Source organism: Rhinatrema bivittatum, chromosome 1 (genome assembly GCF_901001135.1).
Source record: "Rhinatrema bivittatum chromosome 1, aRhiBiv1.1, whole genome shotgun sequence".
Taxonomy (NCBI): domain Eukaryota; kingdom Metazoa; phylum Chordata; class Amphibia; order Gymnophiona; family Rhinatrematidae; genus Rhinatrema; species Rhinatrema bivittatum.
In genome coordinates, this window is record NC_042615.1 from 729,899,936 (window position 1) to 729,925,114 (window position 25,179).

The window sequence follows — 25,179 nt, forward strand, 5'->3', positions numbered from 1 at the left end:
GATTCTGCCTGCTGGAAGGAGTGGAGGTTGGGATGGGAGGTGTTACATTAAGGCCACTGAGAGTCCGTTATTGTTACTGGGTTGGAGGATGTGTTCTGTTGGGATTGCTGACCCCCCCATTGTCATTGATTTTGTTGTTGTGTGTAGGGGTTTACTCCCCACGCCAAATCATGGGGCGAGAACAATGGGATTCTACCTGTCTGCTGGGAACAGTGGGAGAGGAGAGAGGGGGTATTACCCGTGCTTGGGCAAGGAAGTGGGGAAGAGAAGAGGAGTAATGCTGGTGACTCTCCTCTCTCTTTTCCCATGGCCCAGTATCACCCCTAGAAGAAGTACATGGCCCTGGGGAAAGAGGGATGGGATTCTTCATGCCTGTTGGGAAGAGCTGAGGTGAGAGGTGTTATTTTAAGGCTTCTGATCATCCATCTTTGATGCTGGGTGGGGTAGAGGTGTTATCAAGCTCCTGTTCGTTTGTGTGCGTTTGGGAGAGGTCTTACATTTGGACTGCCAGTCCCTGTTTTTGCTTGGTGGAGGCGGGAGGGGGGTTTATTTTAAGGCACCAATTGCTCAAAGTGTGTAAGTAAAAAAAAAACAAAACAGGATTTTATTTTTGGCTTAGTGTTTCCAGTATGGCAGCTTTTGGAATGTGAATGTATAACATAAACAGCATCTCTGATATCTTTGTATTTTGCATGGTAAAGGAGGAAATGCATTTCTATTTTTGTTTTCCCAGTGCTGTATTATAAGCAAAGTCTGGCTTTTTGGGGATTCTAGTTTATTTTCTGTGTCATAGAAAGTTCTGTCCTTATTCTGCTCTGCAAATGAGGTGAGGTATTCTGGTAGGGTTTAGTTTCTGTGTAGAGATCTTTAGCAGTCTGGATTGATTAGTGTTTTCCTGATAAGAGTTGTGTTGGTGTTCTAGGGATCAGTAGAATATTTGCAATGCTGCCTTTTCATAGGCTCTGAAGCCGGTTGCAATGGGTGGAACTAGCTTAGGGAGCAGGGTACTGGGCAGTGGCTCTGCCCCCTAATAACAGTTCATGTGAGCACTGACTTTTTTCTTGGAAAAAAGCACTGGTTACAACTTCTCAGTACAGATAAAATATTGTATTTACATACATATTTTAAAAAATCAAAAGTATAAGGTGAATTTTCAAAGGGATTATGCTAGTAAAAGTAGCAACATCATGCGTTATCATGTACATGCAAATATTCTGTTTTATAAATGTTGAAAATATGTATGTATTTTTGTTTTGTACATACATTTTATGGGGGCAAAAAGAGGAGGTCTAGGGGCATTCTGGGGTGGAGGTCAGAAGTTGCTATTTTGTTACAAATATATGTATTACTGAACTTATGTGTACACTTTTACACCTGCCTATTGACTCACACAAGTGAAATTGGACTTATTGTCTGCAGGTTTTTGGTCTCAGTGAAGTGCTAGAGGTTTAAATTAATGGAGAAAAACTGGATGAGCTATTGGATATATTGGCAAACTGATGATTCCAAGTATGATTGCATGTAAGTATTTTCAAAATGTACATATTTTATAAATGACCTGCCTCTGATATAAATCGTTATTACACGTACATGTTCTATTTTTTTTATGCACCTACAATTTCAATGTGTTATCCACTATGACGCCTAGATCTCTTTCTTGGGTGGTAGCAAATAATATGGAACCTAACATCGTGTAACAGCAAGGGTTATTTTTCCCTATATGCACCACCTTACACTTGTCCATGTTAAATTTCATCTGCCATTTTGATGCCCAATTTTCCAGTCTTACAAAGTCTTCCTGCAATTTATCACAATCTGCTTGTGATTTAACTACTCTGAACAATTTTGTACCATCTGCAAATTTGATTACCTCACTCGTCGTATTTCTTTCCAGATCATTAATAAATATATTGAAAAGTAAGGGTCCCAATACAGATCCCTGATGCACTCTACTGCCCACTCCCTTCCACTGAGAAAATTGTCCATTTAATCCTATTCTCTTTTTCCTGTCTTTTAGCCAGTTTGTAATCCACGAAAGGACATCGCCACCTATCCCATGACATTTTACTTTTCCTAGAAGCCTCTCATGAGGAACTTTGTCAAACACCTTCTGAAAATCCAAGTACACTACATCTACTGGCTCACCTTTATCCACATGTTTATTAACTCCTTCAAAAAAGTGAAGCAGATTTGTGAGTTAAGACTTGCCTTGGGTAAAGCCTTGCTGACTTTGTTCCATTAAACCATGTCTTTCTTATGTTCTATGATTTTGATGTTTAGAACACTTTCACTGAACATGGATTGGAATACTGGAGGGGCATTGCATACTTCAAAGGGCATTACTAGATATTCAATTTCTGACATGGGTGTTAAAGGCAGTTTTCCATTCATCACCTTCACAAATTTTAATCAAATCATATGCTCCCCCTGGAGGTCTAATTTAGTGAAGACTTGGGTGCCATGCAGATGATTGAAGAGCTTGGCAATAAAAGGGGGCAGAAAGTGATTCTTCTTGGTAATAGAATTAAGACCCCTGAAATCAATACAAAGGCAGAGTCCCATCCTTCTGTATAAAGAAGAAGCAAGCCCTGGCCAGTGAAGAGGCAGATCGAATGAAACCTCTATCCACAATCTCCTTAGTATATTTGCTTCTGGCTTCTATTTCTGATTGGATAACAGAAAGACTCAGTCTCTGGGTGGCAGTTTACCTAGGAGCAGGTTTATGGTCCAATCATAGGCATGGCAAGGAAATCGGATCTCCGCTTGCTGCATTCATCGGCATATGTAGAGAACTGTGTAATAAACCGGGCAATCTGGCGATGGTCACCTGGCCCAGGAATTTCGTCAGTTGGGCCAGGTCTATGCAGTGCATCTGGCAGGAGTGACTCCATCATGAGATCTCCAGGGTGCCACAGTCAATATGGGGCTGGGGCTGGGGCTGCCTCATCCACAGAAAGCCCAAGATGTCGTCATTGATAGCTACCATTAAGACATATAGGCAGATTTGCTCCCCATGGTGCAGGCCCATTTCATCTGTATCAGCCCTGAGCAGTGGGTGATCGGATGTTATAGAGATTCTTCAGTGAGAGAACACAGTGAGTGCCATTTCCAAAGGTTCGGTGGGAATTTCATGCCAACATATTAATTCTTCTGCTATGAAACTGCCAGTCATTCCACTGTCTAGGAAGGCTTGCAAGTGAATGGAGGCTCCCTTCAAGGAGAGACAGACTAGAATCATGATTTGAATAGAGGGATCCAAATGACCTAGGGTGACCTCTCCTACCAACCCTAGGTCCTGATATTTCCCAACTTGGCGGGGCAATGAACTGAGACGTGCCCCAAACCCGCATAGTAAAGGCACTTGTTAAGCGGCCTCCAGCTCTGCTACTTTTCCCGAGGAGAGTTTGCATCATTCTACCTGCATGGGTTCTTCAGGCAGCATGGCAGCTCCTTCAGTTCTGAGAGAGATGGATGAGGAGAATGGACTGGGGGATCTTATGTATGGAGCACCAGGAAGCGCTCCTCTCTCTGGCATATTCCCAGATGAATGTCAAAGCTGAGAAGACTCTCCAAATTGGCCAGAAGATCTCACCCCATAAGCTGGTCTTTTTTGGCCTTCAAGAGCCCCTGGTTGAAGATCACAATTAGGTGTCCTTCCCCCACTGGAGTGCTGAGGCTAGGATTCTGAACTGAACCACATACTCACCCACTGGGCCAGAGCCTTGCCGGCTCTAGAGGTTCTCCGTTGCTGCAGATATGATGTGGCCAGGTTCGTTGAAAATGAGATGAACTCTTTAAGGAACTAGTCCAGATTTGAGAGAAGGGAACACTCCTCTCCCAAAGGGGAGATGCCCAGGCCAATGCTTCCCTTCCTAAATGGGTCAGGATGCATGCCACTTTAGTCTTATCTGTTGGAAAGAGGGCCACAAAGGCTGAAGTGCATCCGAAATTGGTTAAGGAAGCCTCTGCACTCTGAGGGCTTCCCTTGGAAGTGAGGTGGAGATGGTAACTGCCGTACCTGTCTGGTAGCTAGAGGTGGGACTGGTTGTGTGATCAATGGAAATGCAAATGGTGGTTGTGTGTATAGCGGGTTTAGGTGATCCACCAATCTGTGCAGGACCCTGGTGATCTGATTCAGAATATTCTGCGGTTGCTGGATCTGTTGGACCATTCCAGGAACTGCCTGCAGGGCAGCTAGGACCATAGCCTCAGCAACCTGTAATGCTGACTGGAAGAGTGAACCCTTTGTGCTGTGGTACAATTGGCACCACCTAATAATCAAACCCACCAGCCTCACAATGACAGCTGGTGGAAAATCCCTTGGATGGGACTGGCAGGAGTTTTGCCTATACCAGCCACCTCCCTTAAGCACTTGGGTTCTGGTGGGCGGCATATCTTAGGTGAGTCCCTAGGGCTATCAGGGAGAGCAGAGAGTCTGATTCCAGGCAAAAAGGTGGGGGCAGGCAGCATACAGCAGAGACGAGAGGCAGGCCAGAGGTCTGGGCAGGCAGCAGATAGAGATGAGAGACAAGCTAGTAGGGCAGGCAGTTGTCAAAACAAGGTCAGAGTCCAGCCAGGGTCAGAACCAGGAAGACAAGCCAAGGGGAAGAGGGAACAAAGAACAAGACTGACACAATAAGGCATGAAAAAGGCTAGGAAGGGGCAAGGCACGGATACGACAAAGGCAAGGCAAGGGCAAGTTAAGGATAAGGTAAGAGCAAGGACTCAAGGCACACCAGGAGACCTACTGCTGAGGTGCCTGATGTTCTTCTTCTTGTCTTATATAGGAGGATACCAGTGATGTCATCATAGGGTGCCATGGCTGCCTTCCTGCTATGGCCCCATTAGGAAAGCAGTGGTCGGGCTCACACACCTAGAGAGGCCTGAGAGGAGAAGCAGGACAACTGTGTGGAAGCTGCCTGGAGAGGAGTTTCTGAGAGGAGGTGGCAGCACTTGTTGGCGGCGTCCTTGCTGTACTGGAGAGGCCTTACCAACACTGAGGTTAGTGATGCTTATTATAGCTGGCTCCATGGCCAGTGAACCTAACACATACACTTTCAAAACAGAAATATGCAGTATTTTATAAACTGCAAAGCTCCCACCATACAGTTTATAACATGCTAGCATTAACTTCCATGCATCCACTTAATGCATGCAAATACTGTACAGTGGATAGGTTTGAAAGTTAGGTTCCATGTGCAAATTATGTCCTTACCCCAACTCACCCCCCAGAATGCCTCCTTGTAGTTTGTGTGAAAAAGTATGTGAAAATTTGCTTTTGTGTGGAATTGAGTGTATTAGAGATGTGAATCGTGTCCTCGATCGTCTTAACGATCGATTTCGGCTGGGAGGGGGAGGGAATCGTATTGTTGCCGTTTGGGGGGGTAAAATATCGTGAAAAATCGTGAAAAATCGTAAAAAATCGAAAAAACGTAAAATCGCAAAACCGGCACATTAAAACCCCCTAAAACCCACCCCCGACCCTTTAAATTAAATCCCCCACCCAAATGACTTAAATAACCTGCGGGTCCAGTGGCGGTCCGGAACGGCAGCGGTCCGGAACGGGCTCCTGCTACTGAATCTTGTTGTCTTCAGCCGGCGCCATTTTCCAAAATGGCGCCGAAAAATGGCGGCGGCCATAGACGAACACGATTGGACGGCAGGAGGTCCTTCCGGACCCCCGCTGGACTTTTGGCAAGTCTTGTGGGGGTCAGGAGGCCCCCCCCAAGCTGGCCAAAAGTTCCTGGAGGTCCAGCGGGGGTCAGGGAGCGATTGCCCGCCGCGAATCGTTTTCGTACGGAAAATGGCGCCGGCAGGAGATCGACTGCAGGAGGTCGTTCAGCGAGGGTTCTGGCGCCTCGCTGAACGACCTCCTGCAGTCGATCTCCTGCCGGCGCCATTTTCCGTACGAAAACGATTCGCGGCGGGAAATCGCTCCCTGACCCCCGCTGGACCTCCAGGAACTTTTGGCCAGCTTGGGGGGGGCCTCCTGACCCCCACAAGACTTGCCAAAAGTCCAGCGGGGGTCCGGAAGGACCTCCTGCCGTCCAATCGTGTTCGTCTATGGCCGCCGCCATTTTTCGGCGCCATTTTGGAAAATGGCGCCGGCTGAAGACAACAAGATTCAGTAGCAGGAGCCCGTTCCGGACCGCTGCCGTTCCGGACCGCCGCTGGACCCGCAGGTTATTTAAGTCATTTGGGGGGGGGGGTTCGGGAGGGTGGGGGATTTAATTTAAAGGGTCGGGGGTGGGTTTTAGGGGGTTTTAGTGTGCCGGCTCACGATTCTAACGATTTATAACGATAAATCATTAGAATCTCTATTGTATTGTGTTCCATAACGGTTTAAGACGATATTAAAATTATCGGACGATAATTTTAATCGTCCTAAAACGATTCAGATCCCTAGAGTGTATACAACCCCATAAGTAATTTTAAAAAAGCCATTTACATGCAGAGAACTAGGAACTATGCATGTAAATGGCTTTATAAATTAACCTATTATAAAGTATCACAACCATTTTTTTTCCAGAACCAATATGGTTATTAACACTGCACTATTAAAACATAAAACAGTTGAAGATTTAATACTAGATTGGTGAAGGACAAAACCCAGGGCTAGTGGTTTATCCACTGCCTACCATTAGTCATACCACCTCCTCTCAACAACACATGCAACACATTAACAATCCAAAAATTAGTATACATTCCTGTCTGTTACTAAAAGCTTCACTCCCAGATGCTGCTTTGGTCTGATCTTGTTTTTATTACCTTTGATGATTAACTGCACTTTGTAATACCAGTCACTATTGGCATTCATTAGACTAAGCTGTGGTTAGACAGGCAGTAGCATGAAGCTAGGCCTCCAACATAAATGCTCCTGCCCTCAATTCATGTGGCTTTCCTCTATAAATTATAAACTTTTGTTCCTAAGCCACCACATCATGTGTGGGTAAAAAAAAAAAAGCACAATGCAAAGTCCTGTTATCAGTGAACAAAACCATTCCACTAGAAAAGGCAACTGATATTTTCTTCATTGAAAAAGTTAGTATGTTAGACCTCATTGCATAAAGAGTGAATTCTATATGTAAGCCCTGGGCTGGACGGATCCTTTTACTGGCACCCAGGAGCACATAGAAGAAATAAGAGAACGGACCCTTTCTGCACACAATTCCTCTTTTCTCTTTCTACCTTTGCACAGATAGCATTCACTTTTTGAGTTTCAGGATTCTGTGTAAGGGATGAACAACAGTTCTTATACCCGTTTCTTGCAATATAAGCCTTTCTCCATCCTTTGTATACAGCACTGATAACTATCACAGTCTCTAATTTCTAACAAACACACTGAGAAGCAGGGTGCTTTCCAACTTCTTTTACTGATAGTTAATAAGATGAATGAATAGTATTTATAGCTTCACTTTGGATTTCAATTGAAGTTACTAATTAATAAGACTGGATGAACTGCCACTCTCCTCTTAGGTTTGGTTACCAGGTCCCGGGTACCAAGGGCCATCAGCTCCCAGTGGGAAAAAAAAGTGGTCATTGAATCCAAGAAGGGGAAAGAAAATCGAGCAAGAGAGAGGAAAGGTGGAAGTAATCTTCTCTGCTTCCTAACCAAGGAGATAGCCCAAAAAGACAGTCAATTCAAACTTAAAGGATAATAAATGTGCGATCTCACGACTTTAATAAAGCCTCTCAGTTTCTTTGGAACATTATTTTTTAATCTAAATTCCTTCTTCTTCCCAGTTAATCCAATTACATAGATTGAATATAGTTAAATCCTCCTTTAGATACTCAATGTATATCCCAGCTCCTCCCACTGTAGGTGGTTAGAATTTATAGTTTTAATGTGTTATCAGCACTTGGCCCCAGTATTATTCCTTTTACCAAACTCTTCTTAAATTGTTTGATTCCTTAGGCAGTACCTGGTGGTCACTTAACTCTTCCTTGTATTTTACCTGAGTTAGCAGCAACAAAGCTCTTGTTACCTTTAACTAGTATCCACTAGTTTCCTTCCCTCTTATGACATTGACAGGAATCCTCTCATCCAGATGAACTCCTCCACACTTCCAGCTTCTTTCAGGGTGAAAGATGCCACTCTACTCCAAGGTTTTGTTACTGAGTCCCAGATACCAAGGGCCATTAGCTCCCAGTGGAAAAATAGTCTTTGAACCCCAAAAGTGGGGAAAAAAATCAAGCAAGAGACAGGAAGGGTAGAATAAAGCTCCCTTGCCTCCAAACCAAGAAGATAGTCCAAAAAGACAGTCACTTCCAAACAAACCCCTCTGCATCGGGTTACTGTCAGGTCTATCCTCTAAAAGAGAGATAGCTTACTGTAGTTTTTCCCTATCCCAATCCAGCGAATACAGGAACACCCCAATTCACTGCAACAAGTAGGAAAGAGTTTCAAAGGGAATCCTCCAAAAATGGATTAAAAGAGCCAAAAGCAAGCAGAACTACATAAGCTAACAGGAGGCTGATCCCAAAAGGAAAATCCCAACTCCTTTCAAATGAACAAGGAAAACCTGTACAGCAGGAACAGCAGTCTGTCTGCTTGAAAAAGTAACTAAAAATCCACAACCTGTCAGAATAAAAGCTGAACTAAAATTCCATGAGGACATTTGGTGCTTGGGGATGATAAACAGCTAGGTTAAACCATCTGTAGCTTTACACATGGGGGAGCAAAACCCAAACCTCTCTTCTCTAATTCCTACACTCAACCTACCCTGTCAAATGGTATAGTCCTTGTAATGAGGGGAAACCAAGGGTTCCCTACATTCTCCCCTCTGTTCCTATATATACTTAACAGAATTTATTTTTCTATACTTCCACAAATTTGATTTTTGGGCATTTCTTTGAAATATTTTTCATTACATTATTTCTAAGCAAGAAACTGTCATTGGCTTATAATTATGCATTGTAGTTGGCATAGGACAAATATAGGTTAATTGGTAAATATAATATAAATTACCTCCTAGCAAAAGTAAATGTGCTAACTTCTTCTTAAAACCAATATGAAATGAAGGCCTCAAAAAAGATGTATATAAATCTCTCTCATATACATGAAGTTAGCAAGTAGCACATTTAAGACTAATAGGAGAAAATTCTTTTTCACTCAAAGCACAATTAAGCTCTGGAATTTGGTGCCAGAGGATGTGCTTAGTGCAGCTAGTGTAGCTGGGTTCAAAAAAGGTTTGGCTAAGTTCTTGGAGAAGTCTATTAACTACTATTGATCAAGTTGAGTTAGGGAATGGCCTCTGCTATTACTGGCATCAGTAGCATGGGATCTTCTTACTGTTTGGTTACTTGCCAGGTTTTTGTGGCCTGGTTTGGCCTCTGTTGGAAACAGGATGCTGGGCTTGATGGACCCTTGGTCTGACCCAGCATGGCAACTTATGTTCTTATCTATATCTGTATCTATTTGCTGCAGTGTTAATGCAGCACAAATGGAATCTGTATTGCAGCCTGAGGTGTACAGCATTAGAGATAATGTAGCATGCAGAGTAGAGTAGTGCTAATTATGGAATACACATTTAGCAGTACATTTTCAAAAGCATATACCTGTAAAATTCCATTTTACATGTGTTTATAGGCCTGTTGAATATTACCTCAGGGTGAGTACACATATTTGAAAGAGATGTTCCTGGCTAGGAGTTATGGCGGAGAAACCATTTATTCACATATGGGCGAATTTCAAAATATTTATGCATGTAAAATTAGCACATATTGTACATAAGTAGCTTGCACTTGTGTTCATGCTATTTTGAACACATCTAAAGTCTGCACGTATTTTTGGTTACAACAAAAAAGGATGGTGTAGGGGAATTCCAGGGTGGGTTAAGAGATATGCCCACAAATTGCTATTTTATAACAGACTTACTGGCGTACATTTGTCAACTTATTTGTATAATTTTACACCAGCTGATTATCTTGTGCAATTGATAGAATTTATTGTTTGCTATTGGCTAGGTGAGATGTCTGGGCGAACTGTGGGGAGGGGGGGGGGTTCAGAATTAAGAACTAGGAGGGTCTCAATAACTTGGGGAAAGACTGGGTGAACTGGTAGAGTTTTTGGTAAACTGGTAATTACAATTATTGTGCATGTTTTAAAATATACTGACTTCTGTAGGTAAAAAGGACTTAACACGTGCAAGTAATTTATGTTGCGCGTAAAATATACACACATAGGAGGTCATTTTAAAAGGAGTTACACATAAATTTAACATTCTATTGTAGCAATTTTAAAAAGCCATTTACACATGTAAAGTGTGCTTACAAGTGGATATCCTATGGGCAATTCAATGGCATGTACTGTAGCAATTTTCAAAAGCCCACTTACACAGGTAAAGTGCATATTCATATTTAAACCCCAATTTTAAGTATGTAAATGCTTTTTAAAATCAGGCTCATATGTTTTTAAAATTTGTTGGAAAAGTACACCCTTTCAAGGCATTGCAGGTATTCTAGTGTAACCATACATACATGTATATGTTTAGGGATAGAATTAGGTGCATTTTATAATCCACATATACCTTATGCATGCAGGCTATAATGTAATGTAGTAGATGGCCTTATGCACATGAATAGGGGGCTGCATGCTGTTGTTTGAAAATTACTCTTATGCTTTCTAAAATCCAAAGTATGCACATAAATGTACATGTGAACACTTATAACTGTTCCCATGCAGGCATAAATGTGCACCTGATAGCTATACAAAGATTCAGGCATGCCTAGTAATTACCAAAGTGGACTTACACTTTGAACATTTTGGCTGAAACCCGCCCTAAGCATTATGTTATAAAATTGGGCTCCATGATCCTTAGTTTCAGAACTAGCCACAGTATGCAATTTGTACACGCAGGTGGTCATGGAGAGATTTATGCAAGCATTTTATAAGCTGTGTGGCGGGTGCTGCACAGTTCCTAAAATATCACATATATTTGTCCCAAAAGTACGTGTATATTATAGCAAACATTTTTAATGCCAGAAAAATCTTACTTTCTCTTCCTATTTTATAAATGTACATATGTATATATATATATTTTTTATTTTTCTTTTAATCTTTTATTAGATCAAACAGAGGAACATCTACAGGCAGCAATACATTACAGACCTTGATTTCAAACAATGAACCATGATCACCGTCTATGAAAGCCCTCCGGATCCACTTTTGTCTTATACAACAGAAACTCAAAAAGCAAATAAGTCAATATCCAACACACCCACACTAACACTCATTCTCACACACACACAATCACATTCACCCCTGACCGATTCTACAGTTAAGGTCTCAGCTGCCCCCTCAGTTCTTCTCATGCAAGCTTACAAAGCACTCTGTTCCACAAACTGAAGTATCTCTGCATCCACTTTATTTGCTTAGGAGATAGGGGCTTCTTTTTCCGAAGAAGTTCCAATTACGCTGTTTGTCTCAACAAGGCCATCATCTATTCTCTCACATGAGGAACAGTGTCCACATTCTAGTAAGACAAGATTTGTGTTTGTTTGCCAACGTTAAAGACATTATAAGGAAAGGTTTCCCACCCACCGGTAAGCGAACACCCTTGTCAAAAATATGTAAAAGAAAAATCATTCCTAACCATGGGGGTCTTACAATCTAAAATGTTGTCTAGAAACCCACACCTGTCATCAGTAATTTTGCATTTTTACGCAATCAGTAATCATAATGCATAGTGTTCCAGCCCGCATATTACATTTTACACAAAGATCAGATTTCCAGATATTTATCTGCTTCCCCAAACTGTGTGTTAAATATATCCTATGTATAAATTTGAACTGTATTTCACGTAGATTTGCCAAGCGTAAATTCAATTTTTATGTCTAGCTCTGTGACTGGCACTCCCAAATCATGAGACCATTTGGAGGCAAGGTTTAGCAATTGTCCTTTAACCAAATTTGCATGCAGGTGCTCGGCCCATATTGTGAACTTGTTACATTTGGGAGTGGTGTCATAAAATGAGTCTTCCTCGTCAGTTAGTGTGAGTAAATCAAAATCCCCCTGACCAGCTGATGGCAATAGTACCGAGCTGGTACCGAAGGTCCCACTCCTCTTGCAGTTGGGGCAAAGAAAATAAAGTTTGAGTGCGCTCCTCTATCAACTGATGTACGGCCTGGAGGCCAAGGGCTTCCCAGTCCGTGAACACCTTTGAGCTCAGCCATGGGGAAAAACCTGGGTTCACTACCACGGTTAGAAAAGGGGATGTTGCAGGAGATCGACTTAAACAAGTGGCAAATAAGTGCCAGTCTGCCTTGCTGCTTTACCACTTATCCTTCAGCTTAGGAATCATTCTGCTACTCAGAATTGCTGCCAAACCCAATATTTTGTACTTTAAGGGTCTTGCTGTCACTCTGCCTTTCTATCATAACCAAGAATCTATACCTTTTGTGTGCTTTTGCCACTGAGGATGCGCATTTGGGAGAAATGAAATAGCAAATGAGATGAAATTTCCTTCTGGCCATTTTTAAAACAGAATGATTTAAATTCCAATTAAATTTTGTAAGAATTTCATTCTGTTTTGAAAATTGGGGGGGGGGGGAACAAAAAGGTCTCCCAAAGCCAGAGTCTCATATAGCGAATAGGCAGAGACCCAAAACAGGAACCTTGGCTTACACCCAAGCGCGATGCCGGGCCTGGGCCTGAGGCCAATGCCTCGCTTAGCCAAAGGCTGTGGCTTAGGACCGAGCATGATGCCAGAGTGTTGGTAGAGGCACGGGTCCAATGCTGGGAGCTTGGCTGAGACCCCAAACAAAAAAACAAAACAAAAACAAAAATCTTAGCTGCTCCATTGGAGATCCAGCACTGTGACTGGATCTCCAATGGAGATCCAATGTGACAGGACCTGGTCCTGGTCCAGGTCCAGGACTGACATCACGTCCAAGTGTCGCGACCGGGTCCCAATGCAGGGGCCTCAGGACCTGGCCTCCAGGCCTGGGTCTGGGCTAACCTTAGGACCATAGCCCAGAGTGAGGCCCATGCCTTGGCGGTCTTCTGTCTTATTCACCAAATTGAAGCCTTCCACTTGAGAGATGCTGGAGTTAAATCAACTCCACTAGAAAATTAGGCTGCCATACATCAAAATGGTGCCCTCCACTGGGGATGAAGCACAGGAGTTAATTAACTCAGACAACTTCTAAGTGGATGGTGCTATTTTGATAAAGAGGAAAGAAGATGAGGACCTCCAAGACCCGGGCATTGAGCCTGAGCCTGACACCGAGCCTGGATCTGGACCAGACCACAGCATCAGGCCTGGGTCTGGGCCTCGGCCTCGGAGTTGGGATTCAGTTTTTGACTGAGCTGTGGCATCAGGCCTGGGCCCAGGCCCAGGTCCTGACCTAAGCTTGCCTCAAGGTTGGGACCCAGTGTTGGCCTAGGTCCGGGCCGAGGCCCTGGTGTTGGGGCCCGATTTCCAGACAAAGATCTGGTGTCAGGCCTGGGACCAGGCCCTGGCCTAGGCCAAGACCCATGCATCTGGTCCAGGCCTCAAAGCCTGGGCCTTGTTTATTGCCTAGGCCAAAATTCTGGCAATCTACCACTGCCTAGGCAAGGCCAAGGCTTCGGTCTGGGCATAGCTTTCAGGACCAGGCGTCGAAGTTTGATCCTGACACCTAGCCGAGGATGAAGTCTCGGTCTTGCATAGTCCTAGGCCAAGGCCACTGTAGGACACTGTGATCTTGGCCTAAGCCATACACAATACCCAGGCTTTAGCCTTGGCTCAGAGCTCTGCATAGGATCCCCCCTCCCCCCCGGACTGGGTAAGAGAGGGCCAGGGAAGATTCTGGGTTCAGTATTTTTCCATGTGGGATGGATGGTTAGGGGGCATGGAAGGCCTCGGGAGGCGCAGTTTCTTTTTTGTTGTTGTTTTGGAGTTTTTAATGTTTTTCATTTTTTTAAACAAAATAAACAAAACAAACATTAGATAAAACAAAATTCATGGGAAATCAAACCCCAAAAATGAAATGAAGAACAAAATTACATTTTTTCTTCTTCCTAACCCTAGTAAATATGTACCTAAAATAGGGAGAATGGCCTCTTCTGGGACTTTAACTTTCATTAGGCACCATTTAAATCCTTCAGTACGTTTTTTAATTTTTGAAAAATCAATAAGCCAAAGGCTTCTTGCTTTCCTTACATTTTTCAGATGGGAGGATAAGATCTTCTTTTATGATTGGATTATTCATATTTTGAAGAGCAATAACCTACTCATCACACCTGGAATTTTTTTTTTTTTTTTACAAATGTTCTCAAAATTCTGAGGATGAGCAATTATTTTAGATCCCAATGCCTGAAAAGATGGGCACAATAGGGATGCATGCAGAAAAAATTGTCATTCTGTTTTGCATGCCCCCAAAATTTGTATTGTTCATTTCAAATGAAAAAATAATTTGTATCATATCATATATCATTCATTCATTTCCTATTAAAGTCAGTGGGGGAAGAAATGTATCCTATTTTGAGGTCCAAAATTGAGGTTTTCTAATCGGATGTAATGAAACTATAACACCAAGACTGTCAAAGTGGCTGAAAAAGTGGCATGAATAACCCGAAGAATCATATCAGGGAAAATTACCCTAAATAGAGGCAACCACACCCAAGATACCGTGAAAGGAGCAAAGCAGCAGTAAGCATGGCAAGAACTAGGGATGTGAATCGTTTTTTGACGATTTAAAACAATTGTCAGATATATTTTAAATCCTCAAAAATCGTTAGAGCCGCGATACAATAGCAATTCCCCTGATTTATCGTCAAAAAATCGTAAATCGGGGAGGGGGGATGGCGGGAAAACCGGCACACCAAAACAAAAAAACCCACCCCGACCCTTTCAAACAAATCCCCCACCCTCCCGAACCCCCCCAAAATGTTTTAAATTACCTGGGATCCAGTGGGGGGGGGGGGGGGGTCCCGGCGTGATATCCCGCTCTCGGGCCACGGCTGCGTTAAGGGCAAAGGTAGCGCCGGCGCCATTTTGGTTCCTGTCACCCGACGTCACGAGTGCAGGAGATCACTCCCGGACCTCCGCTGGACCCCTAGGGACTTTTGGCCAGCTTGGGGGGGCCTCCTGACCCCCACAAGACTTGCCAAAAGTCCAGCGGGGGTCTGGGAGCGACCTCCTGCACGCGGGCCGTATTGCCAATATTCAAAATGGCGCCAGCGCTACTTTTGCCGTCACTATGTCGACATAGTGAGGGCAGAAGTCAAAATGGCGCTGGCGCTACTTTTGCCCTCACTGTTTTCCCGCCCTCCCCCGATTTTTAACAATTAAAAAAAAACAAAAAAAAAACCATGACGATCAGATTTCCCTCCCCTCCCCTCCCAGCCAAAATCGATCGTTAAGACCAGGGGTGGGCAAGTCCGGTCCTCGAGGGCTGCAAACCAGTCGGGTTTTCAGGATACCCCTAATGAATATGCATGAAATAGATTTGCATACAACTGAGGCAGTGTGTATGCAGGTCTCTCTCATGCATATTCATTAAGGATATCCTGAAAACCCGACTGGTTTGCAGCCCTCGAGGACCGGAATTGCCCACCCCTGGTTAAGACGATCGATCACACGATTCACATCCCTAGCAAGAACACCTCAGAGGCTCCAAAAGAGGAGTAAAGGGCACTGACCACAATGTAATGAAAACTTCAATGCATTAAAAGAGGTGCAAAGCAGCACCAAAAGTGGCATGAATGGCTCAAGCCACAATGAGAGGGGCCAATGAAGCACCAAAAGTGCCAGGACATAACCCAAGACATTGACAGAGGATCAAAACTGAACAGCGGCATGAAGATCCCAAAGCATCACGAGACACAAAAATTAGCCACTCCCCATGGCAAGAACATGGCAAGGCTCCAAATGAGGGACACCAATAAAACTGCTATGAATATCCCAAGTCACCTAGAGAGGAGCAAAAGACACCAACAACAGATGCATGATCACCACAATACACAGGGACGGTAACTTTCAAACTGGCGCGTGGGCGCACATCTGCTCGCATACGTCGACTCGCGCTCAGGTACGCGGCCATTTTATAACATAAGCATGCATATGTGCGTGTGTTATAAAATAGCCTGGCTGCACGCACATGTGCGCTAAATGTTAAGTGGGCGCGCGCAAACCCTGCTTCTACCAAGCAAATCATTGGATTTTAAAAGGGGAGCCCGCTGACACCATTCCCAGTTTTAACAGTTTGGCCCCAGTTCACCCAGTTAAGAGACAGGTCCTCCAATTCCCCCTGGTGTGATAGCCTTCTTTCCCCCAAGTTAGCCCTGACCCTTAAAATTGCGCAGCTATGCCTAGTTTTCTTTAAATTTTAACTTACACGGCATCAATACCAAAGATAAAGTTACACAGCAGGAGGCTTCAGCACACAAGGGTCACATCCGTATTTACATGCACATCTTTGGTTCTCATCCCGAAATGCCCATGACCTGCCCATACCATGCCCATACCCCGCCCCTTTCTGAAAATGTTCTGAAACTCATATCTTCCATGGTATCCTTGAAGGGTTCAGGATTTATATAAGCTGAGTCATCACTACTAAATCATGTTGACCCAAGAGGCAATCCACACATATCTCTGTTTTTAGACACAGATCGTAAAGGGTTGTCTGTTGCTCTACTACCTCTGCAGCATCAGATAAGTGAAATTCCAGTGGGTGCCAATATCTTGAATCAAATGCTTATTTCCAAATTCTTCCTGCTTTTCAAATAGAAGCTGTCCACGCTTCATGCTTTAATGAAAATGCCACACTATTTTCCTGCAACTTTCTATCAGGCCCTTTAGGACTGGAATCCAATATTCCTTGAGCACCAGCTCCAGGGCATTCCAGGACTGCATATAATACTCAAGGTATTGTCACACTGTGGATCTATACAAAGGCATTATGATATTCTCAGTTTTATTACCTATTCCTTTCCAATAATTTCTAACATTCAATTTGCCTTTTTGACTGCCACCACATACTCACCCGAAGTTTTCAAGGTATTTTCCACAAGGTCTTTGAGGTCCTTATACTGGATAGTGACACCCAACATTGAACCCAGGATCAATTACCATGAGTTAGGATTATTTTTCCCTAAACTGCACAATTACAGAACAATCCTCAAAACTAAACGTGATTTTTATGCAAAGAAAATACATGATTTCCAGTTCAATCCTAAAGCCCTCTTCTCCAATGTAGCAGACCTAACAAAGACAGCCCAGCAATTTCTGACAGTCATTCCAAAGCCAAATGCATTGAACTTGCCCTCTTTTTCAAAGACAAAATCTCAAACCTAAGTTCAATGTTCCCTCCAACCATCTCAGAAAACTACCCTCCCCAAAAACCCATACACCACCCTTAACGCATTTGAGAATATTTCCTCCTTAGAAATAGAAACTCTCATTAGAAAAATAAACCCCGCATCCCACCCAGCAGACGCAATCCCGATAAAATCACGAAAAACTATTCCAAACATAATAGCCAAACCCATAGCCGAAATCATAAACACCTCTAACCCAGGAAAATGTTCCAGAAACGATAAAAGGCACCCTAGTCAAACCCCTGTTAAAAAAACCTCATCTAAACCCCTCAGAACCAGTTAATTTCTGACCCATATCCATTCTCCCGTTCCTTGCCAAACTTCTTGAAAAAGTATTAAACCAACAATTGACCGAACACCTAGAAAAACACAAAATTCTATACCCATCTCAATTCGGATTCCGCAAGTTCTTCAGCTAGGAAACCCTACTAATCTCACTCTCTGACACAGTTCTCTTAGGTTTAGACAAATGTCAGTTCTACATCCTAGCAATGCTGGATATCGCCTCAGCCTTTGACACCATCAACCACAGGATTCCAATTGACAGACTAATTGAAATAGGCTTAAATGGTAACGCTCTTCAATGGTTTGAATCATACCTAGAAAACAGATACTACAGTCAAAATTGGCAACAGTGAATCCGATCCCCTCAAACTCACTCAAGGCATACCACAAGGTTCCTCTCTATCCTCCACACTCTTCAACATATAAATGCTCCCCTTATGCAAACTACTAGCCGACCTAGGACTCACACACTTCATTTACGCCGATGACATCCAAATCCTAATCCCCATCACTGAATCCACATCCAAATCACTCCAACTATGGGAAACACACCTAACAACCATCAACCAACTACTCACGCAAATGAATTTAGCACTAAATACTACCAAAACAGAGCTCCTAATACTGTGTCAAACTTAACAACAAAATCCTAGCGGACATAACCCCCAACCAATCAAAACACCCAATTACTCAAGATGTAAGAAACCTGGGTGTCATCCTAGAAAGTGAATTAAGCCATAAAAAATTCATAAACACTACAATGAAAGACTGCTATTACAAATTACACATTCCTAAAAAAATTAAGACCCCCCCTCCTGCACCACAGTGATTTCAGATTCAGAACAGTTCACCAAGCACTAATTTTCTCCAAAATAGACTACTGCAATTCCATACTACTAGGACTCCCTGCAGCAACTCTCAAACCCCTTCAAATGCTACAAAATGCCACAGCCAGAATCCTCACAAATACCTGTAAAAATGAACACATTACCCCTATTCTAAAAGACCTCCACTGGCTTCCGATTCAATTCAGAATACGCTTTAAGAGTCTAACACTCATACACAAGACTCTGCAAAACAAAGACATACACTGGCTAAACTCCGCCTTCCATTTCCAAAGCCCACGAAGAAACACCAGATCTGCCAATAACGGAACCCTAACTATATCCACACCCAAACTTACACACCTCACCTCAACCCGGGAACGAGCACTCTCTTGCCGGCCCCTTTTTATGGAACACCATGCCACAAGAACTAAGGCTAGAACCAAACACTCAAAACTTCAAAAAGAAACTGAAAACCTGGCTGTTCAAACAAGTCTTCACATGACCCCCACATACCCCAACAGCCATGCCCACAAGCCCCCGCACATACTCAAAAGTCCCTGCATAAAGTACATGCTCTCTTCCCTAACCATGATTATTAATATACAATAGGGGTGTGCATTCGTTTTCAACGTATTGGAAATATGCAACGTATTTGTCACTATTCGTTATATTCGGTGGGAAGCAAAACGTATTGCGACTCCCCACAAATATAACTTATCCGTTTCATTTGTTGCATGGCACACTTTTCTTCGCCGCCATTTGCAATTGGAGGACGCCATTTCGGTGTATCCACTATCCAGAGCCAAGAACCAGCCTTTTCCTGTGAGTCATCAGTGACTCACAGACAGGTTGGCATGGATACCAGAATGCAGCATATCAGCGATAACATTTTGTGAAATGCTCTGAATGCAGCCAATCGCACTGTCATTCACTGCTCGGTGACAATTTTCCTGATGACCCAGCACTATATATACTTAAGCACGCGGCGTGCCACACACTTTTTTTTCAGGGGTGGTGTGGGGAGGTGGTCTCTGTGGAAGCAGCCTGCACTCAGAGCTAGTCTGATTTCAGAAATCTCTATTGAATTGCTAGCTAGGCTAGTTAGTAGCGAAAAAAAAGCTATTTATTCTTTATTTGGCTGCAGTGCCTGTGCCAGCTAGCCCTGTTTGTTTTTTAAGCAGTTTATTTAGGTGATCTGAGACTGTCTCTCTATGCCAGGGAGAAAAGCTGCTAGCAGTGCCATTTTGTTTCATTCACCCTCTGGGCTAGGCTGCAAGCAAGCACCATTTTGGGTGTTGTGGCTGGGAGAGATATATTCAATTTTGCTAGAATCTCCATTGGAAAATATATTTCATCGATTTTCCTGCTGTGCCAACAATTCCAGCTTTTGTTTGTTTAATTCAACTCAGTCTCTCTGTGCACTGGACTTCAGTGGGCTGGCAGTTTAGCAGCCGGACCTTTATTATTGGGAAGGTCTGTGCAGTGAAATCCCCAGTCTGCCTTTTTTGTGCTTACACACAAGCTGTGTGTGCATACACCACACACATTACATTAGTGCATAGCAAGGCACTGTGACAGTGGGCAGCCAGTAGGCAGTGACATTAAATCCATAATGTCAGGGAAAGCTAGATGTAGTTGAGTGATTGGGACTGGCAGAGGAGGCACTTCAAAAGGCACTAGTGCCACTCCTCCATTAAAGTTAAAAAGGGACCTGCCGTCTAAACTCTTTGGAGGGGCAGGCAGTTACATCCAGAAAAAAATGAAATCTGACCATGATGCATCGCCACCGCCACCACCTGTTTCTGACCCTGTAGTTTTTGAGGTGAAGGAAGGGGAGGCTGAGTCATGCCAGACAAAATGTTGACACCCAAAAGCAGCAGGGGGACAGAAGTCTCGACTAAGACTTAGCGATGACAATGTAACGCAGTCAGTGTTTGCTTCTGATTCAGATGAAGAATCATCTTGTGTGGGATTCTCATCAGAAACGGAAGTAGTAATAGCTGACGAAGATTTAGGAGGATCAGTTAGTCCTGTCTTAGCCTCCACTTAAGTGCAGCAGGGGGATGATGATGATGATTGATGAGGAGGAGGAGGAGGAGGAAGAAGAGCAGTCAGCGCAGGCACAGAGGGTGACTGAGGCCCCTGGCATTGCTTCTCAGGGTGCACCCAGTACCTCAGCTCCAGTGCCAGCATCCACCTCCAAGGCTTTAGAGAAGGGAGGATTACGAAAGACATCTACGATCTGGAGCCACTTTAAAGTGACGGATTATCCACGTTTTGCTTGGTGTAATTACTGTGGCAGGGATATTAGCAGAGACAAGCAAATGGGACATCTATCTAATTTTGGCATGACACATCATATGAAGAGGCAACACCCAACAAGAGTACTGCTATCTGGCGATGGTGGCAGTACTAGTCAGGGGATCCCTTCCAAGCAGTATAAAGTGGTTCAAAAGCAGCAGAGTCAGTCCACACCCTCATCCCCTTCAAGCAGTCAGGTGGCAGGCCAGCAACCCCTGACATGTGGCAGAAGCGACAACCCACCATGGAGGAAATGGGGTGGAGTGTGGTAACGCTATCCTGGGGTAGGAGGCAGGCAGCCTCAAAAGTTGTAACCAGGAGCATTGGGGAAATGATTGCCCTTGATGACCAGCCCTTGCAGTTAGTGGAGAATGTGGGTTTCAAGCATTTTCTGAAGGCCGTAGTTCCAATTTACAAAGTCCCCTCCAGAACCACATTTAGCAGAAAGGTCATCCCCAGCCTGTACAAGCAGTGTCACAGTCACATGCAAGCGCTGCTAGCTAAGACAGAGGGGAGAGTGCATTTTACCTGTGATATCTGGACCACCATGAATGCTGCACACTCTTACCTCTCCCTGACAGCACACTGGTGGGACCTGGCTGAGGCAGGGGCAGCCAGTAGCTCTATTGCTGAACAAGTATCAGGGTGGAGGTGGGCTTTACTGCACATCTACCTGACGGACCAGGCCCATACCACAGCCAATATTCTAGCATGCATCAGACAGATGCTGGTGGGTTGGCAACTACAACAGCGAGACAGGAATCCTCAGGCAGGGTTCTTTGTCACAGACAATGGTGAAAACATGGTTAAGGCAATAACCGATGGGCGGTTTAAGAACATCCGATGTTTTGCACACACTCTGCACCTGGTAGTGAAGTCAGCTCTGGGATTGGATTCCAATGACAAAAAGAATGATTACCTGCATAGGTTAATACAGATGTGCAGGAATATAGCAGCACACTTCCACAGAAGTGTGAAGGCGGGGCAGGTTCTCAGACAAAAGCAGACTGATTTGGAGATGCCTCACAAGCGTCTCATTCAAGTCATTGCCACCTGGTGGAATTCTACCTTTATGATGCACGAGAGGTTAGTGGAGCTGCAGACACCCCTTCATGAACTTTCTGGTACAATGGACATAGGTGTGCAGAATCCCCTAGGGCATCATGATTGGTTAGTCATGTCAGCTGGTAAAAAATCCTGCAGCCCTTCAAGGATGTCAAGGAGGAGCTGAGTTCCAGAAGTGCCACCTTGGCTGACATCATCCCTATAGTTAATTTCCTGGATGAACATTTGGAGGCCTTTAAACAGGAAGAGGGAATGACAGTTGAGGTGCTGCATTGTCTGAACATTTTGCAGCAGCAGGCGGAAGAGAGATTAAGGCCTTTAACAGAACAGAACACATACATGCTCGCCAGTGTCTGTGATCCCCGTGTGAAAGGGAACTCACCCTACAGTAAGATTGTCTCTTATTGGTGAAGGACCTGCTGTTAGCAAGTGTCCATGAACAGGAGCACCATAGGCAGAGACAGATTAGGCATGAAGCAGAGGTGGAAACAGCGGGCACTTCAGAGAGTTGTGCTGCTAGCCCAAGTAGGAACAGCACTCTGTCAGCGACAGATAGTACCTCCTCCTCTACTTCAGAACACCAAAGACATGTTGCTTATAAAGATTCATCTGGTATGCGACGGGCGAGAGAGAAAGCAGCTGGCATGAGTGACTCTCAGCCCACCCAAGCAAAGGAGACACCAGCACAGCTGTCAGTGATATGGTATCTCTCAGAGCCAACAGAGAACATGCAGACAGATCCGCTGGCATATTGGGCACACAAGTCCACTGTCTGGCCACACCTAGCCAAAGTGGCTCAGCGATATCTGTCATGTCCACCAACCAGTGCACCCAGTGAACGTATCTTTTCAATGACAGTGTTTTTGAAAGTAAACCTGCCTTTGCTTGGGTTTTCAAATTTTCCCTGTGAATGGCAAGATGAATAAACAATTGAAAGCCTTGAGGCAGCTCCAACTGCCTCCTAGGCTCCAGATAATATAAGCACTGCAGCACATGTACCTGACCTGAAACACTGTGCCTGTCCGTCCACTGTCCAGGCCTTATGTCCCTAGGTGGGATTGACTCTGTCCTGTATTGCTGTGCCTGTCCGTCCAGGCCTTATGTTCCTACATGGGCTTGACCTCTGTCCTCGAATGCTGTGCCTGTCTGCCAGGCCTTATGTCCCTACAAGGGTTTGACCTCTATTTCTGTGCCTGTTCGTCCATGCCTTATGTCCAGTCCTAACGGCTGAACCCTCATTGCAAAGGGAAACCTCAGTCTCTGGCAATTCAAACTAGTAATTCTTCACAGCATCGATCCTTAAATAAAACAGTTTTCTTTAGTTTCAGGGCAAAGAAGAGAACTTCCTCAGTCTTGCTTATGAAGTCATAATCTGTTTGCAAATGCTTAAATCCTAACAATTTGTACCATTATACACTCTATGGGCCAACCCATTCCAGGAAGCCCTTTCTTGCTCAAAGGAATGGGAACTCTCCCCATTGTTGCAGCCTCTCTCTTACCACCTGTTGACCCATGTTCAGAACAAGAAAAGATCTCCAAGGTACTTAGATTGTGGCAAACACAAAACAGTGAGACCATGCTCCAGGTTGCCACGCTTTGAGCCCTTCCCGGCTTAAAGGAAAGGGAACTCTCCCCGGTGTAGCCAGCCTGTATCTACCCTCTGACCCATGTTGAACCACTGTTTACATGGTAACCTCTTCCGCCTCGGCCTTGAAAATTCGCTTTTGTATATCTGCTATCAGATTTTAAAAGACCAGCGAGAGCTCACTAGATGCCAACGAAAAAAACCCACTCTAGGGGCGAACCCATTCTAGGGAGCCCTTTCCTGCACAAAGGAAAGGGAACTCTCCCCGGGTGTAGCCAGCCTGTATGTGCCTCTGTGCCTTGCTGCCATACACCAGATGACTCTCTCAACTCCTTGTGGTATTCTGGCCACTATCATTGTTCCTCAGTGTGTTGGTGCTAGTCTTTCTGCTTGCTATGTTCCTCCTTCATTGTGCTGTAGGATGTCAATGCCACTTGTCTTGCCACTTTGCCCGTCGTGCTGCCTTCAAGGGTTCATGCATCTCTTATCGGTGCTCTCTTTTGAAGCTGTGGTGTGTTTTTTACATTCTTGCTGTTGCTTTGTGCCTCTAGTAAAGCACTCTTCTTGCCACTCCTGGTACCCCTTTGCCCCTTTAAAGTACCTTAGGCTATTCATGCCACTTTGGTGCCACTTTGCCACAGTAAGTACCTTGGAGCTGTTTTGTTGTTCTGATGATTGCTCCCCAGAAGTTTCATAAAAATTGTTAATAAAACCCCAATTCTGCAGCCAAAAATAGGCTGCAAATATTTCCCCCATTGACTTTAATGGGAACCGGAAAATGAATGCACGTATCAACGTATCGGGGCACCATTGAACGAATGCAACGTATCTGGGCCCCTCATACATATCCTGAATCCAACGAATACTTTCTGGCTGTACATCCCTAATATACAACTCTCAGATTTACTTTTACTTTTTCCTATTAAGTTAGATTATACCTGTTATATTTATTGTTACTGTTGTTCCTGTTCTCTGCCTACCCTCAATCTCCACCCTTCCTCTATGACCATACTGTAATTCATCTGCCCTATAATATGGGTAAGTTTTTAAGAAATTTTTTCAGATGTAACTTCCTTTCAGTTTCCACGTGTTATACTGTAAATACATGCAATGTCAAACGAATGTCTGTATATAAAAGTGAAAAATAAATAAAATAAATGCATTAATTTGTATAATATTCAGCCAAACATGGTAATGATGCCATGGCCAGCTTCTCTCACCTCTGGGCCAGGGCAACTAAGCTATTGCTGCCGAGAATGCCACCATCTGATCCTATTAGACACGTATTCCTCTTATTAGGCCTCCAGCGGGAAATCACCTCCAGTGCTCTCCAATGATATCAACTATATTTTCAAACCAGAAGGTGCCAGTGTTTCATAGCAATGTGTAAAGGATAAAAGATACTTTTCACACTAAGGGTCACTAGTACCCATTTATTTCAAGCTTCAGTTAAAATTCAAAAGAGAAAAAAAAAAGGGGGGGGGGGGGGGAAGACTACACTGTGCAATCTTGAGGCCTGTTGTTGCAGCATGATAATGGTGTAAAAGTCTCCTAGCAGTAATTGTATATCCCAGTCTGGCAGCAGACTTCCTGGGCGGATCAGTTAAGAACTTCAGCAAGACCCCAGGAATTTTCATGACTTAATTCACAAGAGGATGTTGGGAAGATACCCGTACCAGAGAAGGTTTTCATGGGTAATCATTCAGATGGACTGAACCAAATCACGGTGAACCTAGAAGATGTGGTAGGCCTGATTGACAAACTGAAGAGTAGTAAATCACCTTGACCAGATGGTATACACCCCAGGGTTCTGA

The 25,179-nt window shown here is 44.0% G+C and overlaps 1 protein-coding gene across 1 annotated transcript in view; it reads right to left on the reverse strand.

Annotated features, from left to right (window-relative positions):
- Window positions 1-25,179, reverse strand: part of FGF10 (fibroblast growth factor 10) — a 299,121-nt gene that overhangs the window by 191,294 nt on the left and 82,648 nt on the right.